Here is an 18,536-nt window from a genome sequence, read left to right on the forward strand (position 1 = left end):
CATCCAGGTTTTCTTGGTCTAGAAATTTGTTTCACTCTGTCTTTTTGTGTGTTCTGCTGTTCTAGAATTTGTGTAGAGCCATTTTTACAGGTATTTGGATGGGTTTGGGGGAGAGCTCAAGCAAGTCACTGCTTTTGCTCTGCCATCTTGGCTCCAACTTACAGTCTTAATAAGAGAATGGTTTTCAAATTGTTCTCTATATCTGTATGAATTTATCTAATTTTTCCTACTTTGTTTACTTAGTGAGTACCAGAAAAACTCCACAGATATTAAATCAAAATGAATTATTTTAACTATTCTCCAAAATAGTGTCAAATGCCTCATTACCAAATTAATTTTCCAGAATCTAAGAAGTATAGCTACTAGGCGGGATTTCTTGCTACTAACCTAATCCTATTCACCAAAAAGACCTGAGAAGTCCTTTACTCAGTCATGACAGTTATACATTTCACCCCACTGAGGCTGAGTCTCTGATTCTCAGAGAATAACAGTCTTTTCCTCAGCATGGTTTCTCTTTGGGCATCTTCGATCATCTTATCACCTTCAAAGGTGAGTTTACCTAATCAAAATTAAATCTGAGCTTCCTCCTTCTCAAAACTTTGCTTTTTCCTAAAATAAATGTGTTTAATTGAGCCTTAGTCACAGTGACCTTGACATGACACAATTTTCTATTTACTCAGACTCCACACAGGCAAGTATGCTGTGGATTTGTATGGAGGCAGAGGGAGAAAGTTAGATTCTAAAGTCTTCATGTAAGACAAAAAGTTTATGTAGTCAAAATTATTCTCTCTTCAATCTCATAGATTACCCACAAATACAGCATTATACATGGTTTTGTAAATAAGGAAAATCAGCAAATGATCTATAACTTTCAGATAAAGATTGATTCTAAGGTTCATTCAGTTGGGGCCACAAAGCAGAGTTAGTTGGGGATGAGTCTTGAGCAGATGAGTCACTGCTCTCCTATCTGGTGTCTCTCCATTGACCACTCTTCCCCTCCCCACCTTTCCTTATCTCCATCCTCTCTTTTTCCAACCTAAAGTGTGGGGAGGTAGGGTCCATTGAGAGGGGAAGCCGTGTTAAGAGGGGATGGCTTCTGGAGGCCACCCTTGCAGCAACTCCATACACAATCTGCATCCTTCCTGCTACATTCTCTCTCTGTCTCTGTCTCTGTCTCTGTTTTTGACTCTGTATCTCTGTGCATGTCTTCTCTTTCCTCTTTCTTTCAAACTGAATTCCGATAAGTCAAATGTACATATCATGCAACTTTGCTGTTCAGAATATTACTCTTTTTGCAGAGCGTTAATAAAAAGAGATAAATAATATATAATAGAATACCTACCTCAGGTGCACCTTCAGCTTCTCCTAGACCTGCATTACTCTTTCACAATAAATAGACATATTCTACCAGCAACTAAAAACAAGGATGGTTCTCCTGGTGTCCTTGGTAACCATACTGTGGTGCCTTTGAAAACAAAAGAAAACAAATGCATGTAATAGACACAGCATTATACAGAACATCAACATCACCTGGCAGAGTACTGCAGTGACAACATGCCTAAATTACACGCAGGGCACAACACACACAAAGCTCAAGGGTACATGCATATGCATACTACAGAGCAATCAAACAATAAGCACAACAATAAACAACAAATAAAGAATGGTGAAATATCAAATCAAAACCAGCTAGTTGCAACAACATTATCAATTGGCTCCTATTTTAAAAATACAGAAAGCATTCGTATATATATCAAAGAAAAACAAAAAAATGCTACAGAGTTAGCACAACAGAATAGACAAATGGATAAGATAAAATAATAAATAAAGATACTCAGATGCAGTAATTAGCAGGTGTAGCAATAAATCTATATAATTACATGCAAGGCACACCACATGAACAATGGGTTTGTCACTGGGGATATATGTGTTCTTTAAGCCATCATAAGTTTATCTATTAAGTGGTCAGATGGATCTATTGCTTTGTTATTAGCTGACCTCTGTGCTGTAGTTCCCAAGGTAATAGACAGGATAGGCTGATCATCAGATTCATTATAAATGTGTATGTCTATAACCAGGATGATAAAGAAATTAAGATATAGAAATGATCTAAAAATTAGTTATAAAGTTGAGATTAGAACTTAGTCAGCCTGTATTATTTTTCAATCCTTAAAAACACAGGCAGATTTTCTTTTGTATTTGCCTCTACCATACCTAGGACAATGATTTTTTGCACTAAAAAAAAAACCTGATCTGTGATTTCATTGGCATAGGAAATTGCATCAAGAAAACTCCCTCTACCAATGCAGAGTGACAACTTCGTCTTAAACACTTTAGGTGAGTTACTCAGGGTCATCACATAGGCAGTATGTATAATGGGCAGAAGTTGAACTCAGGTCTTCTTGACTCAAGCCAATTCCCTATAAATTATACCATGCTGCTTTTCAAAGTAGGCACATGATAGATATTTAATAAATGTGTTTTATTTTAGACTATATAAAGTAGGTATGCACTGAATATTAATTTAGCGGGCTTTGCTTCTAGAATTCCTAGATCTCAAGAGAGGATCCTGACTGTCAATTAAATCTCATACTCATTGTAGCAATGCCGTTTGCAGTCTTACAACATTATCATTTTGCATTTACTTATACTCTATCTAAACATCCTGAGATAATAAAAGCTTAGAAATGGGAAGCCTTTATCATTGTCCTAACCATTTTGAAATCCCTGGGACTAATTACATCAATCAGGACTCAAAATATTATCCACAGAGTAATTGGATAAAACTAGCTTTGAAATATCAGTGTATTATAAAACACAGTACATTAATACTCAGGACGCTCTTTAGTATATTTTAAAGTAATTGGTTAATCTTGAACAATTTTTGAAATGATGTTAATTCTGTTCTTTTTTCATGTTTCACCCTATAGTCAAGAGCAAAGTCGATCAATTAGCTGATAAGCATTTATTCAGCACTTGCTGTGTTCTACATGCTTCACTAAATACAGGGAATTTAAAAAAAAAAAACAACCTGACATTCTATGTCCCCCCATGCTTCACCCTTCTTAATTTTGTTTATTTTTCATTCTTACCAAGACCTCCAATCCATCCACCCTGTACTTTCTCAAGCAATCATACCTGCTCTGACCTTGCTTTCCTCTCTTCCCGATCTTGACCACACTGTCAACCAGTTCAACTCCATAATGCCCTCTATTCAAATCTTGTTCTCTTACCATATCACTGCCCATACCTCATCAAACCACACTCCTGGGTTGTTCCTTTCATCTGTTTCTCTGCTTCTATTCTCATACTACTGAAAGAAGTTAGAAGTCACACAGACAAGAAGACTGGTTACCCTACAAATTTACGTTATCTGATCTCAACTGTTCTGTGACTGCAGCAAGGCAAACCATTTACTCCTCTCTAATTCTCTATCCTCCCCACACAGGTTATTCCAAATCTTTTTCTTTACTAAAACCTCCCATACCTTTCCCTCCCACGATTCTCTCAACTAAAGACTCAACTTCATCTCATGTTTTACTGAGAAAATGAAAGCCATTTGCCATGAATTCCTTCTTTTCCCCTTCTCTACAGAACCAAGCTCCTTGACCTCATTCCCTACTCTCTTCTCCTTTTTTCTAGACTTTCATAAAGAGTTAATCTCATTTTTCCCCTAGGCCACCATGTGCCCTTGATCTCATCTCTTCCCATCTTTTGCAGAATATCATTTTATTGTCTCAGTCATTCCTCCTTGCCTATTTATTGATTCCTTGCTTGGTCTCTTCCATCCTAAAAAAAAAAAAAAAAAACCCTTCATTAAATACTACCATGTCCACAAGCTATCATCTTTTTATGTGTCCTCTCTCTGCCAAATTTGTAGAAAAAGAGCTGTTTACACACTTTGCCTATGTTTTATCTCTTTCCCTATCTTTTCAAATTTTTGCCATACAGTTTCCAGTCTTACCTCTCAACTGACACAGCTCTCTACAAAGTTTCCAGTGATCTTTTATTTGCTAAATCTGGTGGTCTTTTTCATAAACTCAAGTTTCTTGAACTCTGCAGTATTCAGCACTCTTGAATACCCTTTCCTTCTACATAACTCTTTTCTCCAGGTTTTCATGACACTACTTTTTCCTGGTTCATCTCTGGCCTGCCTGACCAGTCTAATTTAATTTTGTTGGGTCATTATCCATCCATATCACATTCCTTATCTTAAAGTGTACTCCAAGCCACTGTTCCAGGCATTCTTTTTTATTTTTCTGTACACACTCTCATTTGGTGAGCTCGTCATCTTCTGTTTGTTTAATTTACATCTTTGAGCAAATGACACCCAGATCTTTATACCCAGTTCTCTTGAGCTCCAGTCTATATATTTAAGTGGCTATTGGGAATTTCAAACTGCAAGTCTCACAGGTTCCTCAAACTCAGTATGTCCAAACTGGACCTTTTTAAACCCATCTCTCTTCTAAACATCCACATTTCTGGCCATGGCACCTTCATGCTTCTAGTCTTCTAGGTTCACAATCTTGTCATTATCCTTCACTCCTCATGCTCTCTCACATTATATATCCAGTAAGTTGCCAAATCCTGTAGTTTCTACATTCATTGCATCTCTCTCATGTCTTCTCGTCACTACTATTACAGATGCCTTCTTAATTTAGGATCATTTGCCTGTACTATTGCTATGGCCTCCTAACTGGTCGCCCTGCCTCAATTCTCTCCCCAATTAAATCCAGCCTCTACATAGCTGCCGAAGTGATATTCCTTAAGCACTATTCATATCATGCCACTAACCTACTCAAAAAACTCAAGTGGCTCCTTATTGCCTCTTGGATCAAATAAAAATGTCTCTGGCTTTCAGTCTCATATATTACTTTAAATTACTCATATATTATTTCTATCTTTCCAGCTTCGTTATACATTATTCACTTTCCTAAATTATACCTTTCAGGCAAACTGGCCTTCTTGCTCTTATACACAAATACCCCATCTCTCTTCCCTCTTCTTTTACACAGTCTGTTCCCCATACCTGGAATGCATGTCTTCCTGACTTCTCCCTCTTAAAATCCTTAACTTTCTTTAAGATTCACTTCAAACTCTGTGACTACATAAAGCTTTTCCTGATGATACATCACTCTACAGCTGCTGGCACTGTCCTTCTTCAACCTATGTTGAACTTATTTCTTACATATTCTGTGTATAGTTGTAGATGTATGCGTTGTCTCCATAGCATGTAAGCCCCTTGGGGGCAGGGATACTCTTTTGTTAGTGTTTCTAGGGACTAACATAGTACTTAGAATGTTTTTGTTATTCAGTCATGTCTGACTTTTCATGACCACATTTGGAGTTTTCTTGGCAAAGATACTGAGGAAGCTTGCCATTTTCTTCTCTAGCTCATTCTACAGATGAGAAACTGAAGCAAACAGGGTTAAGTGACTTATCCAGGGTCACACAGCTAGTAAGTACCTGAGGTGGGATTTGAAGGCAGGAATATAAGTTTTCTCAACTTCAGGCCCAGAATTCTATCTATTGTGCCACCTAGCTGCTCCTCTTGGAACATTGTAGGTGTTTAATAAATATTTCTTGATTAATTGATTCATGTTGATTGAACTATTACCAACCCTCTCTCACCCATTCCCATGACACTACCATGGCAACTATTTATCTTATGCTGCTCTATGTCTGCCCAAAGGCCTACACTTGAGCATCCTACCAACCCTGGCCCCTCCCAAATTGTGCGCTCTCTCTCTCTCTCTCTCGCTCTCTCTCTCTCTATCTCTATCTCTCTCTCTGTCTGTCTCTCTCTTTCATTGCAACATATTCTAAAATGACCCTACCTATCAAATGACATTTCCTTCATGTTCTTCTTTCAACATCTGTTAGGAAGACGCATTCCTAAAAACGAATATAAATGTAGGAATCGTAACTGATAAAGTTTGATAACATACCCCTCTCTTGGTTATTTGCACATAATAATAACTTGCTCCTTAAAAATAAGGGATTAGGTCTAATCTTGTGGGTCTCTTTCATCATCTAAATCCTATTATCTCTGATTTTCAAGCACTGTAACAGAAAAGGGAAGGAGATATTTCAGGATAGGGAATTATACAGTGTTCCTTTAAATAACATAGTGAAGATGGAGGAGTTGAGAGTTGAGAGCTCTACTGACCCAATTTTTATTCCTAGAATTGTAGAGGACAGGATTTTTGCTTTTGTGGTAACCTCAAAGATAAAATCTGCCTGGTAGGGCAGACTCAGTGGGAAAACAAGATACTATATAATGCAGCAAAAAAAACCAAAACAAAACATGGAAACAGCTCCACAGCAACACAATTTCCCTGAGGTTGACATATTCTGAGAACAAATGGCAACATCACCAAGGCAAGGCATGTCAGAGCAATTGCTCTAAAATAAGCTGTATTAAATAGAACAGGAACATTTAATATCCAGTGGACACAGTGTAGTAAAACCTTGAGGGATGTGACAGAAACATGGAATGTCTGGAATAAATAGCATCTGACAATCTAATATGGCTACTTACATGGCAGGGAGGGAGGATTCCAAGGTAAGATGGCTGGATTTTTTTGTTTGTTTGTTTATTTGTTTGTTTTTAGCAGGCCTGTTATGCAAGGACAAGGAGGCATAACTATAAGCATCAACAGTTCCATCATTAGTGGCCATGGCCCCAAATTAAAGGATAATCTGGATGGTGGTGTGCTAAAATTTGTAAATAATTTAATCAATCTTTTCAGTCACATCAAGGGCAGCTTCTTCTAATTTGAATGCTAATCAGCTGTAAATAAAATTGATTCATGGATTTGGAAAGGAGCTCAGAGGTCATCTTGTCCACCTCCCTCATTTACAAATAAGGAAAATGAGACCCAAAGAGCAGAAGTAATCTGCCCAAGGTCATAAAAAATAGTTTTAGAGGCAGAGAAGGAGCTAAAACTGGGATCCCATTGTGTGGTGAAAAGAATATTGTATTTTCCTTCTGTATTTTACCAGAGCTAGGACTGATCTGGCATATCAGGAGAGGAGGGAAAGGACACGACCTTGAAACATGACATATAGGTAAAACAGCTTTCATCCATGTGTAGCTATGGTTTTACATTTGGGGAATCATGTAGGAAAGGGGCTATGTGGTATTTTTTTTTATTTTTTAAATTTATTTAAAAAACCCTCTGCATTTAATAATGTAAAAAAATTGAAAAAAATCCCCCCCCCAAAAAAAACGAAAGTTATACACACTTGCCCAGAAAAGATATATTGGATGTGTATTGCCCATGTAGATTATACATGTGTTCGTATAGATTGTGTAAAGGTGGCTCACAAAGAGACATAAATAGGGATCTTCAGAACTTATCCTACCTCTCCCCAGTGGAGACTTCTTAAATATTATTAGTCTATATATGTTTTTGTCTGTTTGTTTAGGTTAAAGCTGCTTTCTTTATCACTATTTCCTTAAAGGAGAAAAGGTATTCAAAGCTTATATTTATTAGCTTGAATCTTTTCCACTAAATTTTACTTATACAAAAGATCATCACAAATTGTAAATAGGAACTAAACTCATTTATGCAATCAGATAGCAAAGAAAAATCAGAGAAGTTATAAAGAGTAGAAATTAGAACATTAGCAGAAGATATACAGAATGAATGAGGTCTCCCACTAGGCTTTAGATAACTCAGGAGAGAGAGAGAGAGAGAGAGAGAGAGAGAAAGGTTGATCTCATCCAGGGGAAAATTCCCTGAAATCTCAGCAAATTTGGAAATTTGGGAAATTTTACAGAGCTAGCTTATCTGTGTGTTCGCCTTCCTAAATCTATTCTCTTTCTCTCAGGATTTCTCCCTGAAGAGGGTCTAGTACTATGTGTGCTCTCTTTCCAAGCTGGAAGGAAGAACTTTTTTCCTCTCCCAGACTCTTCTGCCAATTTAGCACCTCATGAAGGCATGCAATGAATAATATTTCTCACCACCGATGAGGACAGTCTTACGTGAATGCCCAGGTGTGTACCGAGGATTACACCTGTTTGTAGCTATAGTAAGTAAAGGGAGAGATATTAGGAGATATTGTGATTAATGAATCAGGAGGCCCAGAGTATCTGAGAATTCATCAGCATGCATAATGAATTCCCCAAGTATAAAGTCAGGGGCAAGGATTAAGAGAGAAACTGAGCTAGCTCACAGTTGCTGTTAGTTTGATGAATAGTCACAAAAATTGAAGAATTTAAATGTGGAACAGGCTTAATGTCTGCAAAGGGATATATATGTGTGTGTGTGTATATGTATGCACACACACATATACCCACATATATGCCTGTCTATATATATATGTGTATATACATATATGTCTATGCCTATGTATCTATGTGTGCATATATATGTCTAAGTCTATATATATGTGTGTATATATACATATATTATACACACACATTGTTTTCACTTGCCCAGATTCATTCTCAGATTTCATTCATATCACACCCAAAACATTTGTGTCTCCCAAGATACAAGTAGTCAGATACACACAGTGCTGTGTTTTCTTTTAAACTGGAACCCTAATTCTTCTTCCTCTCAAAATAATACTGAGAATCAAATATCCCATGAAGAATTAAGCAGGGTTTTGCAGAGATTTTCTAATCCTTATCTGAATAAAGCATGTGGAAGAAATGTATCCATTGCTGGCCAGGAGACACCAATGAAACAATAGGTTTCAGCGGAACCAAGATGGCAGAGTGAAAGCAGTGACTAGCTTGAGCTCTCCCCCAAACCCCTCCAAATACTCATAAAAAATGGCTCTAAACAAATTCTGAAGCAGCAGAACCCACAAAAAGACAGAGTGAAAAAAAATTTCCAGTCCAAGACAACCTGGATGATTGATCAGAAAGGTGCATCACGCCAGGCTGAGAGCCCAGCACAGCGCAGCATGGGCGCACAGGCTACAGCGAACCTGGAGCAGGCCTCAGAGGACTGAATCACGGGCAGCTGTGGAGCTTTCCAGACTCCTCAATCCACAAATTCCAAAGACAACTTAGAGGGTCAGTGGGAAAAGTCTGTTTCTGTCGATGCTCAGAGAGGAAGGTGGGGTTTCAGCTCCATTCCCCAAGAGCGTGGCGGGGAGTGGGGGAGGAAGCTGCTTCCCGAGCTTCTGGCCCACAGACTGAGGGGGAATCTAGTGGCTGATCACAGAGGGATTGCAGGGATGTCTTTGCTAGTGCTGAGGCAGGAATCTCTTGCTCTGCCGCTGTGTGGATCTGGGTCACAGTTCTGGGTGGCGGTGCTGGGGTGAGGAGGAATGCTGGCATGGTGGCTTGTAGTGGCTGTGGAGAGGAGCCCCTCCTCACAGTTACAGGACAGAAAGGAATACTTGTGGTCACAGGCCAGGAAAGGAGTAAACACCTCACCCCTTATCATACCACCTTGGAAGAACTGAAAATTTACAGGTCCCTACAAGTATCTCTGAAAACAGCTACACAAACCCCTGAAGCTTGGGACAGTACACTCTCCACATTGGAAGCAGACTCTTACCTTAACAAAGAGTTTAAAACTCAAGTAATTGGCCGGATCATGAGCAAGCAGCACAAAAAGAGTCAGACTATATTATCTTACTTTGGTGACAAAGAAGATCAAAATACAACCAGAAGAAGACAACAAAATCAAAGCTCCTACATCCAAAGCCTCCAAGAAAAATATTAATCAGTCCCAGGCCTTGGAAGAGCTCAAAAGGGATTTTGAGAAGCAAGTAAGGAAGTAGAGGAAAAACTGGGAAGAGAAATGAGAGTGATGCAAGAAAATCATGAAAAACAAGTCAACAGCTTGCTAAAGGAGACCCAAAAAATACTGAAGAAAATAACACCTTAAAAATAGCCTAACCCAAATGGCAAAAGAGGTCCAAAAAGCCAATGAGGAGAAAAATTGGCCAAATGGAAAAGGAAGTCCAAAAGATTACTGAAGAAAATACTTCCTTAAAAATTAGAATAGAGCAATTGGAAGACTAGTGACTTTATGAGAAATCAAGACACTGTAAAACAAATCCAAAAGAATGAAAAATTAGAAAACAATGTGAAATATCTCATTGGAAAAAAACTGACCTGGAAAATAGATCCAGGAGAGAGAATTTAAAAATTATTGGACTATCTGAAAGCCATGATCAAAAAAAGAGCCTAGACATCATCTTTCAAGAAATTATCAAGGAAAACTGCCCTGATATATTAGAACCAGAGGGCAAAATAGAAATTGAAAGAATCCACAGATCTCCTCCTGAAAGAGATCCCCAAAGGAAAACTCCTAGGAATATTGTAGCCAAATTCCAGAGTTCCCAGGTCAAGGAGAAAATATTACAAGCTGCCAGAAGGAAACAATTCAAGTACTGTGGAAACACAATCAGGATAACACAAGATTTAGCAGCTTCTACATTAAAGGACCACAGGGCATGGAATATAATATTCTGGAGGGCAAAGGAGATAGGATTACAACCAAGAATCACCTACCCAGCAAAACTGAGTATAATCCTTCAGGGGAAAAAATGGTCATTCAGTGAAATAGAGGACTTTCAAGCATTCGTGATGAAAAGACCAGAGCTGAATAGAAAATTTGACTTTCAAATACAGGACTCAAGTGGAACATGAAGAGGTAAACAGGAAAGAGAAATCATAAGAGACTTATTAAGATTGAACTGTTTACATTCCTGCATGGAAAGATGATATTTGTGACTCATGAGAACTTTGTCAGTATTAGGGTAGTTGAAGGAAAAATTATATGTATGTAGATAGATAGATAGATAGATAGATAGATAGATAGATAGATAGATAGATAGAGGGCACAGGGTGAGTTGAAGATTAAGGGGTCATATCTGGAGAATAAAATTAAGGGATGAGAGAGGATGATACTAGGAGAAGAAAGGGAGAGGTAGAATGGGGTAAATTATCTCACAAAAAAAACAGAAAAGAAAAGTCTCTTACAGTGGAGGGGAAACAGGGGAAGGTGAGAGGGAATGAGGAATCTTATTCTCATAGGATTTGGCTTAAGGAGGGAATAACATACACATTCAATTGGGTATGGAAATCTGTCTTACCCTACAGGAAAATAGGGGGAGAAGGGGACAAGAGAGCAGGGGGGTGATAGAGAGGAGGGCAGATTGGGAAAGGGGTAATCAGAAGCAAATACTTCTGAGGAGGGACAGGGTCAAAAGAAAGAATAGAATAAATGGGAGGGCAGGATAGGATTAAGGGAAATAGAGTTAGTTTTTCACAACATGTCTACTATGGAAGTGTTTTGCATAACTGCACATGTACAACCTATATGGAGTTGTTTGCCTTTTCAATGAGGGTGGGTGGGGAGGGAGGAAGGGAGAAAATTTGGAACTCAACATTTTAAAAACACATGTTTTAAAAAAAAGTTTTCACGTGCAACTGGGAAATAAGAAATACAGTAAATGGGGTACAGAAGTCTATCCTGCTCTACAGGAAAATAGAAGGGGAAGGGGATAAGAGAAGGAAGGGGGGAGAGATAGAAGAGAAGGCAGAGTAGGGGAAGGGGTATTCAGACTGCATGCCATCTTGGGGTGGGGGAAGGAGTGAGAAACGTGGAACTCAAAAACTTGTGGAAGTGAATGTTGAAAAGTAAAAATAAATAAATTTATATATTTTTCTTTTTACAAAAAAAACCCCAACAGGTTTCAACAAGAAGATTCTGTATAGCAGTGGCTTTGAAACTTTATGATTACAGGACACTTGTACATTCTTAAAAATTATCTAGGACCCCAAAGACCTTTTGTTTATGTAGGTTAAAGCTATTGATGTTTACTTTGTTAAAAATTAAAATTTTGGCACTTCTAGGAGCCAAGATGGTGGAGTAAGAAGTAAGTCATTCTCACCCTTCCTTATTGACCTCTGAAAGTCCAGAAAATATCACCCCAGGAAAAATCCTGGAATAGCTTAGCCACCAGAAAGATGGGGTACAGCACTCTTGTAGCCCAGGAAGCTTAGGGAATTAATGGGAAAGGCCCCTCTTGCTCTAGGGGAGGAGCAGTGCAGGACAGGAGGTGCCCCAGCAAACCAGCGGCAAGCACTACTTCACCAAGCCAGGGGGAGATCTGAAGCCCCAAGGTGGTGGAGCAGGCAGGTGCCAATAACCAGCACCCTCCAATGCCTCAACACAGGGTAAACACCAGCTTAGAAATCCACCGTATGTGCTGGTGTTCTCCAGCAAATAAATCTCTCAGTGCTTCAGCACAATTACAGGCTGGCAGATATCCTCTAGCAGCCAAACATTGGAGTGCTTCAAAGAATCCTAGGTGAGCAGATGTCTTCCAGGGACCAGACCCCCCACCTTCATGCCTAGAACTCCAGTGCTGCTGACCCCTCTTGGCACCAAGTAACTTGGCAGATTTGTACAGCCTCCAATTGCCAGTACCTAAGGCCCTAGAGCACAAAAGCAGTGACCAAGTCCTGAGCTCCCAGCACAAAAAGCTTGGCAAAAGAGGTCCAAAAAGCCAATGAGGAGAAGAGTGCCTTAAGAAGCAGAATTGCCAAATGGAAAAGGAAGTCTAATAGCTCACTAAAGAAAATACTTCCTTAAAAACTAGAATGGAACAAATGGAAGTTAATGACTTGATGAGAAATCAAGACATTGTAAAACAAAACCAAAAGAATGAAAAAATAGAAGACAATGTGAAATATCTCATTGGAAAAATAACTGACCTGGAAAATAGATTCAGGAGAGATAACTTAAAAATTATTAGACTACCTGAAAGCCATGATCAAAAAAGAGCCTAGGCATCATTTTTCAGGAAATTATCAAGGAAAACTGCCCTGATATTCTAGAACTAGAGGGTCAAACAGAAATGGAAAGAATCCACCAATCACTTCCTGAAAGAGATCCCCAAAGGAAAACTCCTAGGAACATTAGAGCCAAATTCCAGAGTTCTTAGGTAAAGGAGAAAATATTGTAAGCAGCCAGAAAGAAACAATTCACGTTCTGTGGAAACACAATGAGGATAACATAAGATTTGGCAGCTTCTACATTAAGGGACTGGAAGGCTTGGGATATGATATTCTGGACGTCAAAAGAGATAGGATTACAACCAAGAATCACCTACCCAAAAAAATTGAGTGCAATCCTTCAGAGGAAAAATGAATATTCAGTGAAATAGAGTACTTTCAAGCCTTCTTGATGAAAAGACCAGGGCTGAATAGAAAATTTGACTTTCAAATACAAGACTCAAGAAAAACATGAAGAGGTAAATGGGAAAGAGAAATCACAAGGGACTTATTAAGGTTAAACTGTTTACATTCTTACATGGAAAGATCATATTTGTGACCTTTGTCACTATTAGGTTAGTTGGAGGGGAAAATATACATATAGATAGGTAGACAGACAGACAGACAGACAGATACATAGGTAGGTAGATAGATAGATAGGGAGAGAGAGAAAGAGAGAGAGAGAGAGAGAGAGAGAGAGAGAGAGAGAGAGAGAGAGAGAGAGAGAGAGAGAGAGAGATGGCACAGGGTGATTTGAAGATGAAGGGGTGATATTTAAAAATAAAATAAGGGGTTAGAGAGGATTATATTAGGAGAAGAAAAGGAGAGGTAGAATGGGGTACATTATCTCATAAAATAGACAAGAAAAAGCTTTTACGGTGAAGGGGAAGTGGGCGAAGGTGAGAAGGAAGGAGTAAATCTTTCATCATATTTGGCTTAAAAAAGGAATAACATACACACTGAATTGGGTATGAAAATCTATCTTAACCTACAGGAAAATAGAGGGGAAGAGGATAAGAGAGCAGGGGGGCATGACAGAAGGCAGGGCAGATTTGGGGAGAAGGTAATCAGACACAATCCCCTGAGGAGGGACAGGGTCAAAAAAGAGAATAGAATAAACAGGGGGTGGGATAAAATGAAGGGAAGTATAGTTAGTTTTTCACAACATGACTACTATGGAAGTGTTTTTCATGACTACTCATGTATAACCTATACTGAATTTCTTACCTTCAAAATGAGGGTGGGTGTTGAGGGAAGAAGGGAGAAAATTTGGAACCCAAAGTTTTAAAAACAAAGATTAAAAATTGTTTTTACATGCAACTTGGAAATAAGATATACAGGCAATGGGGTATAGAAATCCATCCTGCCTTACAGGAAAATAGAAGGGGAAGGGGATTGGGGGGGTGATAGAAGGGAGGTCAGATTAGGGGAAGGAGTATTCAGAATGCATGCTGTTTTGGGGTGGGGGAGGTGCCAGATGGGGAGAAAATTTGGAATTCAAAATCTTGTGGAAGTGAATGTTGAAAGCTAAAAATAAATAAAGAATTAGAAAAAAAGAAAAAGTAAAAAAGTGAAGAAGAAAATAAAAAAAAGAAAAAAGTATGGAAAATGGAAATGGAGGTGCAAAATCTAATAGAAGGAAACAATTTGTTAACAATTAGAAGTGGGCATTTGCAAACTAATGAGTATGATGTATCAAGGATCAGTAAAATAGAAACAGAAGAATAAAAAGTAGAAGAAAATGTAGAATACCTCACTGATAAAAACAAATGACCTGGAAAATAGATACAGGAGAGACAACTTAAAAATTACTGGTCTACCTGAAAACCATGAGCTTAACAGAAAATTTGATCTTCAAATACAAGACTCAGGAGAGGCATAAAAAGGTAAACATGAAAGATAAAAAAACAGCAATGGGTTATTAATAAGAGCAAACTGTTTATATCTCTATAAGGGAAGATGACACTTGTAACTCTTGAGAATTGTAATATTATTACAACATTTAAAAGAGGTAATCATAGACAGAGGGTATGCGTATACGTCGACTTTCATGTGATGATAAAAAATTTAATTAAGTGGTGAAAAGGGATTGTTATGGGAAAAGAAGAAAGGAGAAGGCAGACAAAGGTAAATTATATCACATGAAAAGGCACAAAAACCTATTACAATAGAGGGAAAGGAGGAAGGGAGATGAGCATTGTTAGAAACTTACTCTCATCAGATTTGGCTCAAAGAGGAAATAGCATGATCATTTAGGTATAGAAATCGAAAGAAAGAGAGGAAAGGGGAAAGAAAAGGGAGGGGATGAATAGAAGGGAGGGTGGACTGATGGAGGTGGTGGTCAAAAGTAAAGATCTAGTGAGGAGGGAAGGGGTGAAAGGAGAGAGAAAAGCCTAAACAGGGGAAACTAGAATGGAGAGAAAGACACAGATAGAAATCATAACTGTGAATGAGTAGGATGAACTCTCCTACAAAACAGAAGTAGATAGCAGAATGGGTTAAGAGCCATAATACAACAATATGTTGTTTAAAAACCTGGAAAGACTTATGTGAACTGATGCTATGTGAAATGAGCAGAATACGGAGAATATCGTACACAGTAACAGCCACATTGTGCAATGACTGACTTTGATAGACTTAGCTCTTCTCAGCAATGTAAGGATCTTAGACAACTCCAAAAGACTTAAGATGGAAAATGCTATCCACATCTAGAGAAAGAACTGTGGAGTCTGAATGCAGATGGAAGCATACTATTTGCTCTGATTTTCTTTTGTTGTTTTGTTTTTTCTTCTTCTTTTTCATGGTTTTTCCCATTAGTTCTAATCCTTCTTTACATCATGACTAATGTAAAAATATGTTTAATATAATTGTATAAGTAGAACCTATGTTGTATTGCATGCTACATTGGGGATAGGGGAAGAGAGGAAGAGGGAGAAAATGTAATAGTCAAAATTTTATGGAAGTGAATGTTGAAAAATAAATATTAATTAATTATAAAAAAACCCAACAATAACAACGACAAAAATTAAGGATGGCAGTGGATAACCAGAAGGATCCACTGGTACCCTTGAGATACAAGGAAAAGAGAAAAGCCTGTAACATGTGGGGTGGACTACTTGTGGTGAACTCACAGAAGAGCATGCACAAGATTCACAAAGAATGGGCAGGCATGAATGGGAAATCATCTGCATCTCTGAAAGGAACTCCTATATCAATAAAATGAAAACTCCATTTGATAAAACAAAAATTAAAATAGATATATTTTAAAATAACAATAATGAACTCATTACATGTTAACATAATGTAATACTGCCACAGATCTTATCAAAAAAAGTATTTACATATTTGGAATCTGTCAAGCTCATAGTGGTAAATAAAAGTTTTCCAAAATTCTTGCTTTTACTTAAAAGCTCAAATTTTGTTCCTGGCAAAAAATATTGTCAGTTGTTTTCCTTAAAGTGATAGATTCACATCATTTATTTTTGGAAAAAAAAAAGTTTGCCAAATACCCATGTGAATAATAGTTTGTCCCTTGTTCTTTTTAGTAAAAATGTCATCTATGACAAAAAAAAATTGGAAAAGTTGCATGACTCCTGGTATGTTCTGTTCCTAATCATTCTACTAACTTAGCCAGAAGTCAGAGAGATTTTCTAGGCAACACCTTCTTAGTCTTAGAATCTGATCTTTCATTGTAAGGAAATAATTCCTGAGTGGGTTACCCTCTTGGATAGATAAGAAATTCATGCATATAGTGCTTGAAGTTCAAAGTTGAAATGCACTCTCTCTCTACACACACACACACACACACACACACACACACACACTCATATTTCACTATACAAAATCATGTGTGTATATATATGTGTGTACATACCCATACATGTACATACCTTCCCCATATACATGATATTGCAAAAAGTAGAAATTGCTAACTAAAAAGCAATTGGAGGTTTCCAGAACAGATCATGAATTTTCTAAATTTTAGATAAGAATATAAATATACACATGTATGTGTGTATATATATATATATGTGTGTGTATATATATATACATACATACACATATATACATATGTGTGTATAAATATATATACATATATACACACGTATATGTGTGACTATCTCTATACAGGGTATCAAGATTGGCTTAATACTGTTTTAAACTTTAATGGCTTAAAACTGCACCTAGACATTTGGGACAACCTGTATACATGCATATATGTGTGTGTGCATACATGCATGTGTGTATGTAATCTATGGTTCAGTGCTACAGACTGGGTCCAGTCCTGGCATTCTTGAAAAACAAAAGCCACATACACTTTAAGCAATCAACAAACATGTGTTACATTCCCACTATGTGCCAGGCACTGAGTTAGGAACTTGGGATATAAAAGGAAAAAATGAAATGTTCTCTGTCCTTCAAAATCATGTAAGCCATTGGTGGGACAACACAACATATATATATATATGTATGTATGTACATATATATATATATATATATTATATACATATATGTATATATATATATATGTATGTATATACATATATGTATATACATATATATGTGTATATATATATACATATATGTATGTATATACATATATGTATATACATACGTATATATACATATATGTATGTATATACATATATGTATATACATACATATATATACATATATATACACACACACACACACATGTGTGCATTTGTGTTTATGTAGATATATGCTATGTATATACACATATATATGTAGACATATATGCATATGATTATATGTGTATGACTCAGTACTCAGTGTCACAAAATTCTAGACATACATAGACTGGGTAAAATCCCGAAAGATTTTGTATCTATATATCCACAAGATAGACAGATAGATGATAGATAGATAGATAGATAGATAGATAGATAGATAGATAGATAGACAGACAGACAGATCTTGTGGGTATATCTATATATCAATAACTATGTCTGTATATACCCACATATACTTTGAGCAATCAGTCAACATTTACTACCTATTGTATACCAGGCATTCTGCTAGTATGTACACACATACATATATTATAGAGTATATAAACACATGTATATATACGCATACATTAATACATACAGGTATACACACAGATATATAACAACAAAGAAAAAGTTAATGCAACTACATAGACATATGTATACCTACACATATATGTATATATGTGTGTTTGCCTCTATTTGAAAGACATCTTCCCCCCCACATAGAATATATAAGTCCTTTAAAGAAAAGAGACCATTTCAGTTTTGCCTTCATATCCGCAGCACCTGGCAAAAGTGTCTAACACAAAGCAGATGCTTCAATACTTATTAAATACTTACAGCTGGGATTTATTAGCAAGTATTAGATTTAAGTGAATTTGAAGTGAAAACAAAAACCATCTAAGTTCTCATGCTGACATTCATTTCCTTTGTGGTTGTAGGTACTTCTCTGGCCTTTACTTTCCTCTCATAAGAAAGCAGAGGATGAGACTACATTATCACTAAGGTCCCTTTCCACTCTGAATTCTGTAACCCTGTGACTCTTGGACCAGTACTCTACTTATCACCTGAGCCAGATTTCTAACTGTGACTGCCTAAGTAGTCTGTGTTGCTCTGTTTGTTGTCTAGAGACTGAAAGATTGGAATAATAAATGTTTTGCTACATAACTGTGTGGATAAGTTTTGGGGATCATCTAAAGTCCAGTTCAGAGAATGTCAAGGAGAAAAGGCAAATCACTCTACTAAAATTGGAGATACCTTTTATCTTT

This window comes from Phascolarctos cinereus, unplaced genomic scaffold, assembly GCF_003287225.1.
Source record: "Phascolarctos cinereus isolate Bilbo 61053 unplaced genomic scaffold, phaCin_HiC Scaffold_4;HRSCAF=312, whole genome shotgun sequence".
NCBI lineage: Eukaryota > Metazoa > Chordata > Mammalia > Diprotodontia > Phascolarctidae > Phascolarctos > Phascolarctos cinereus.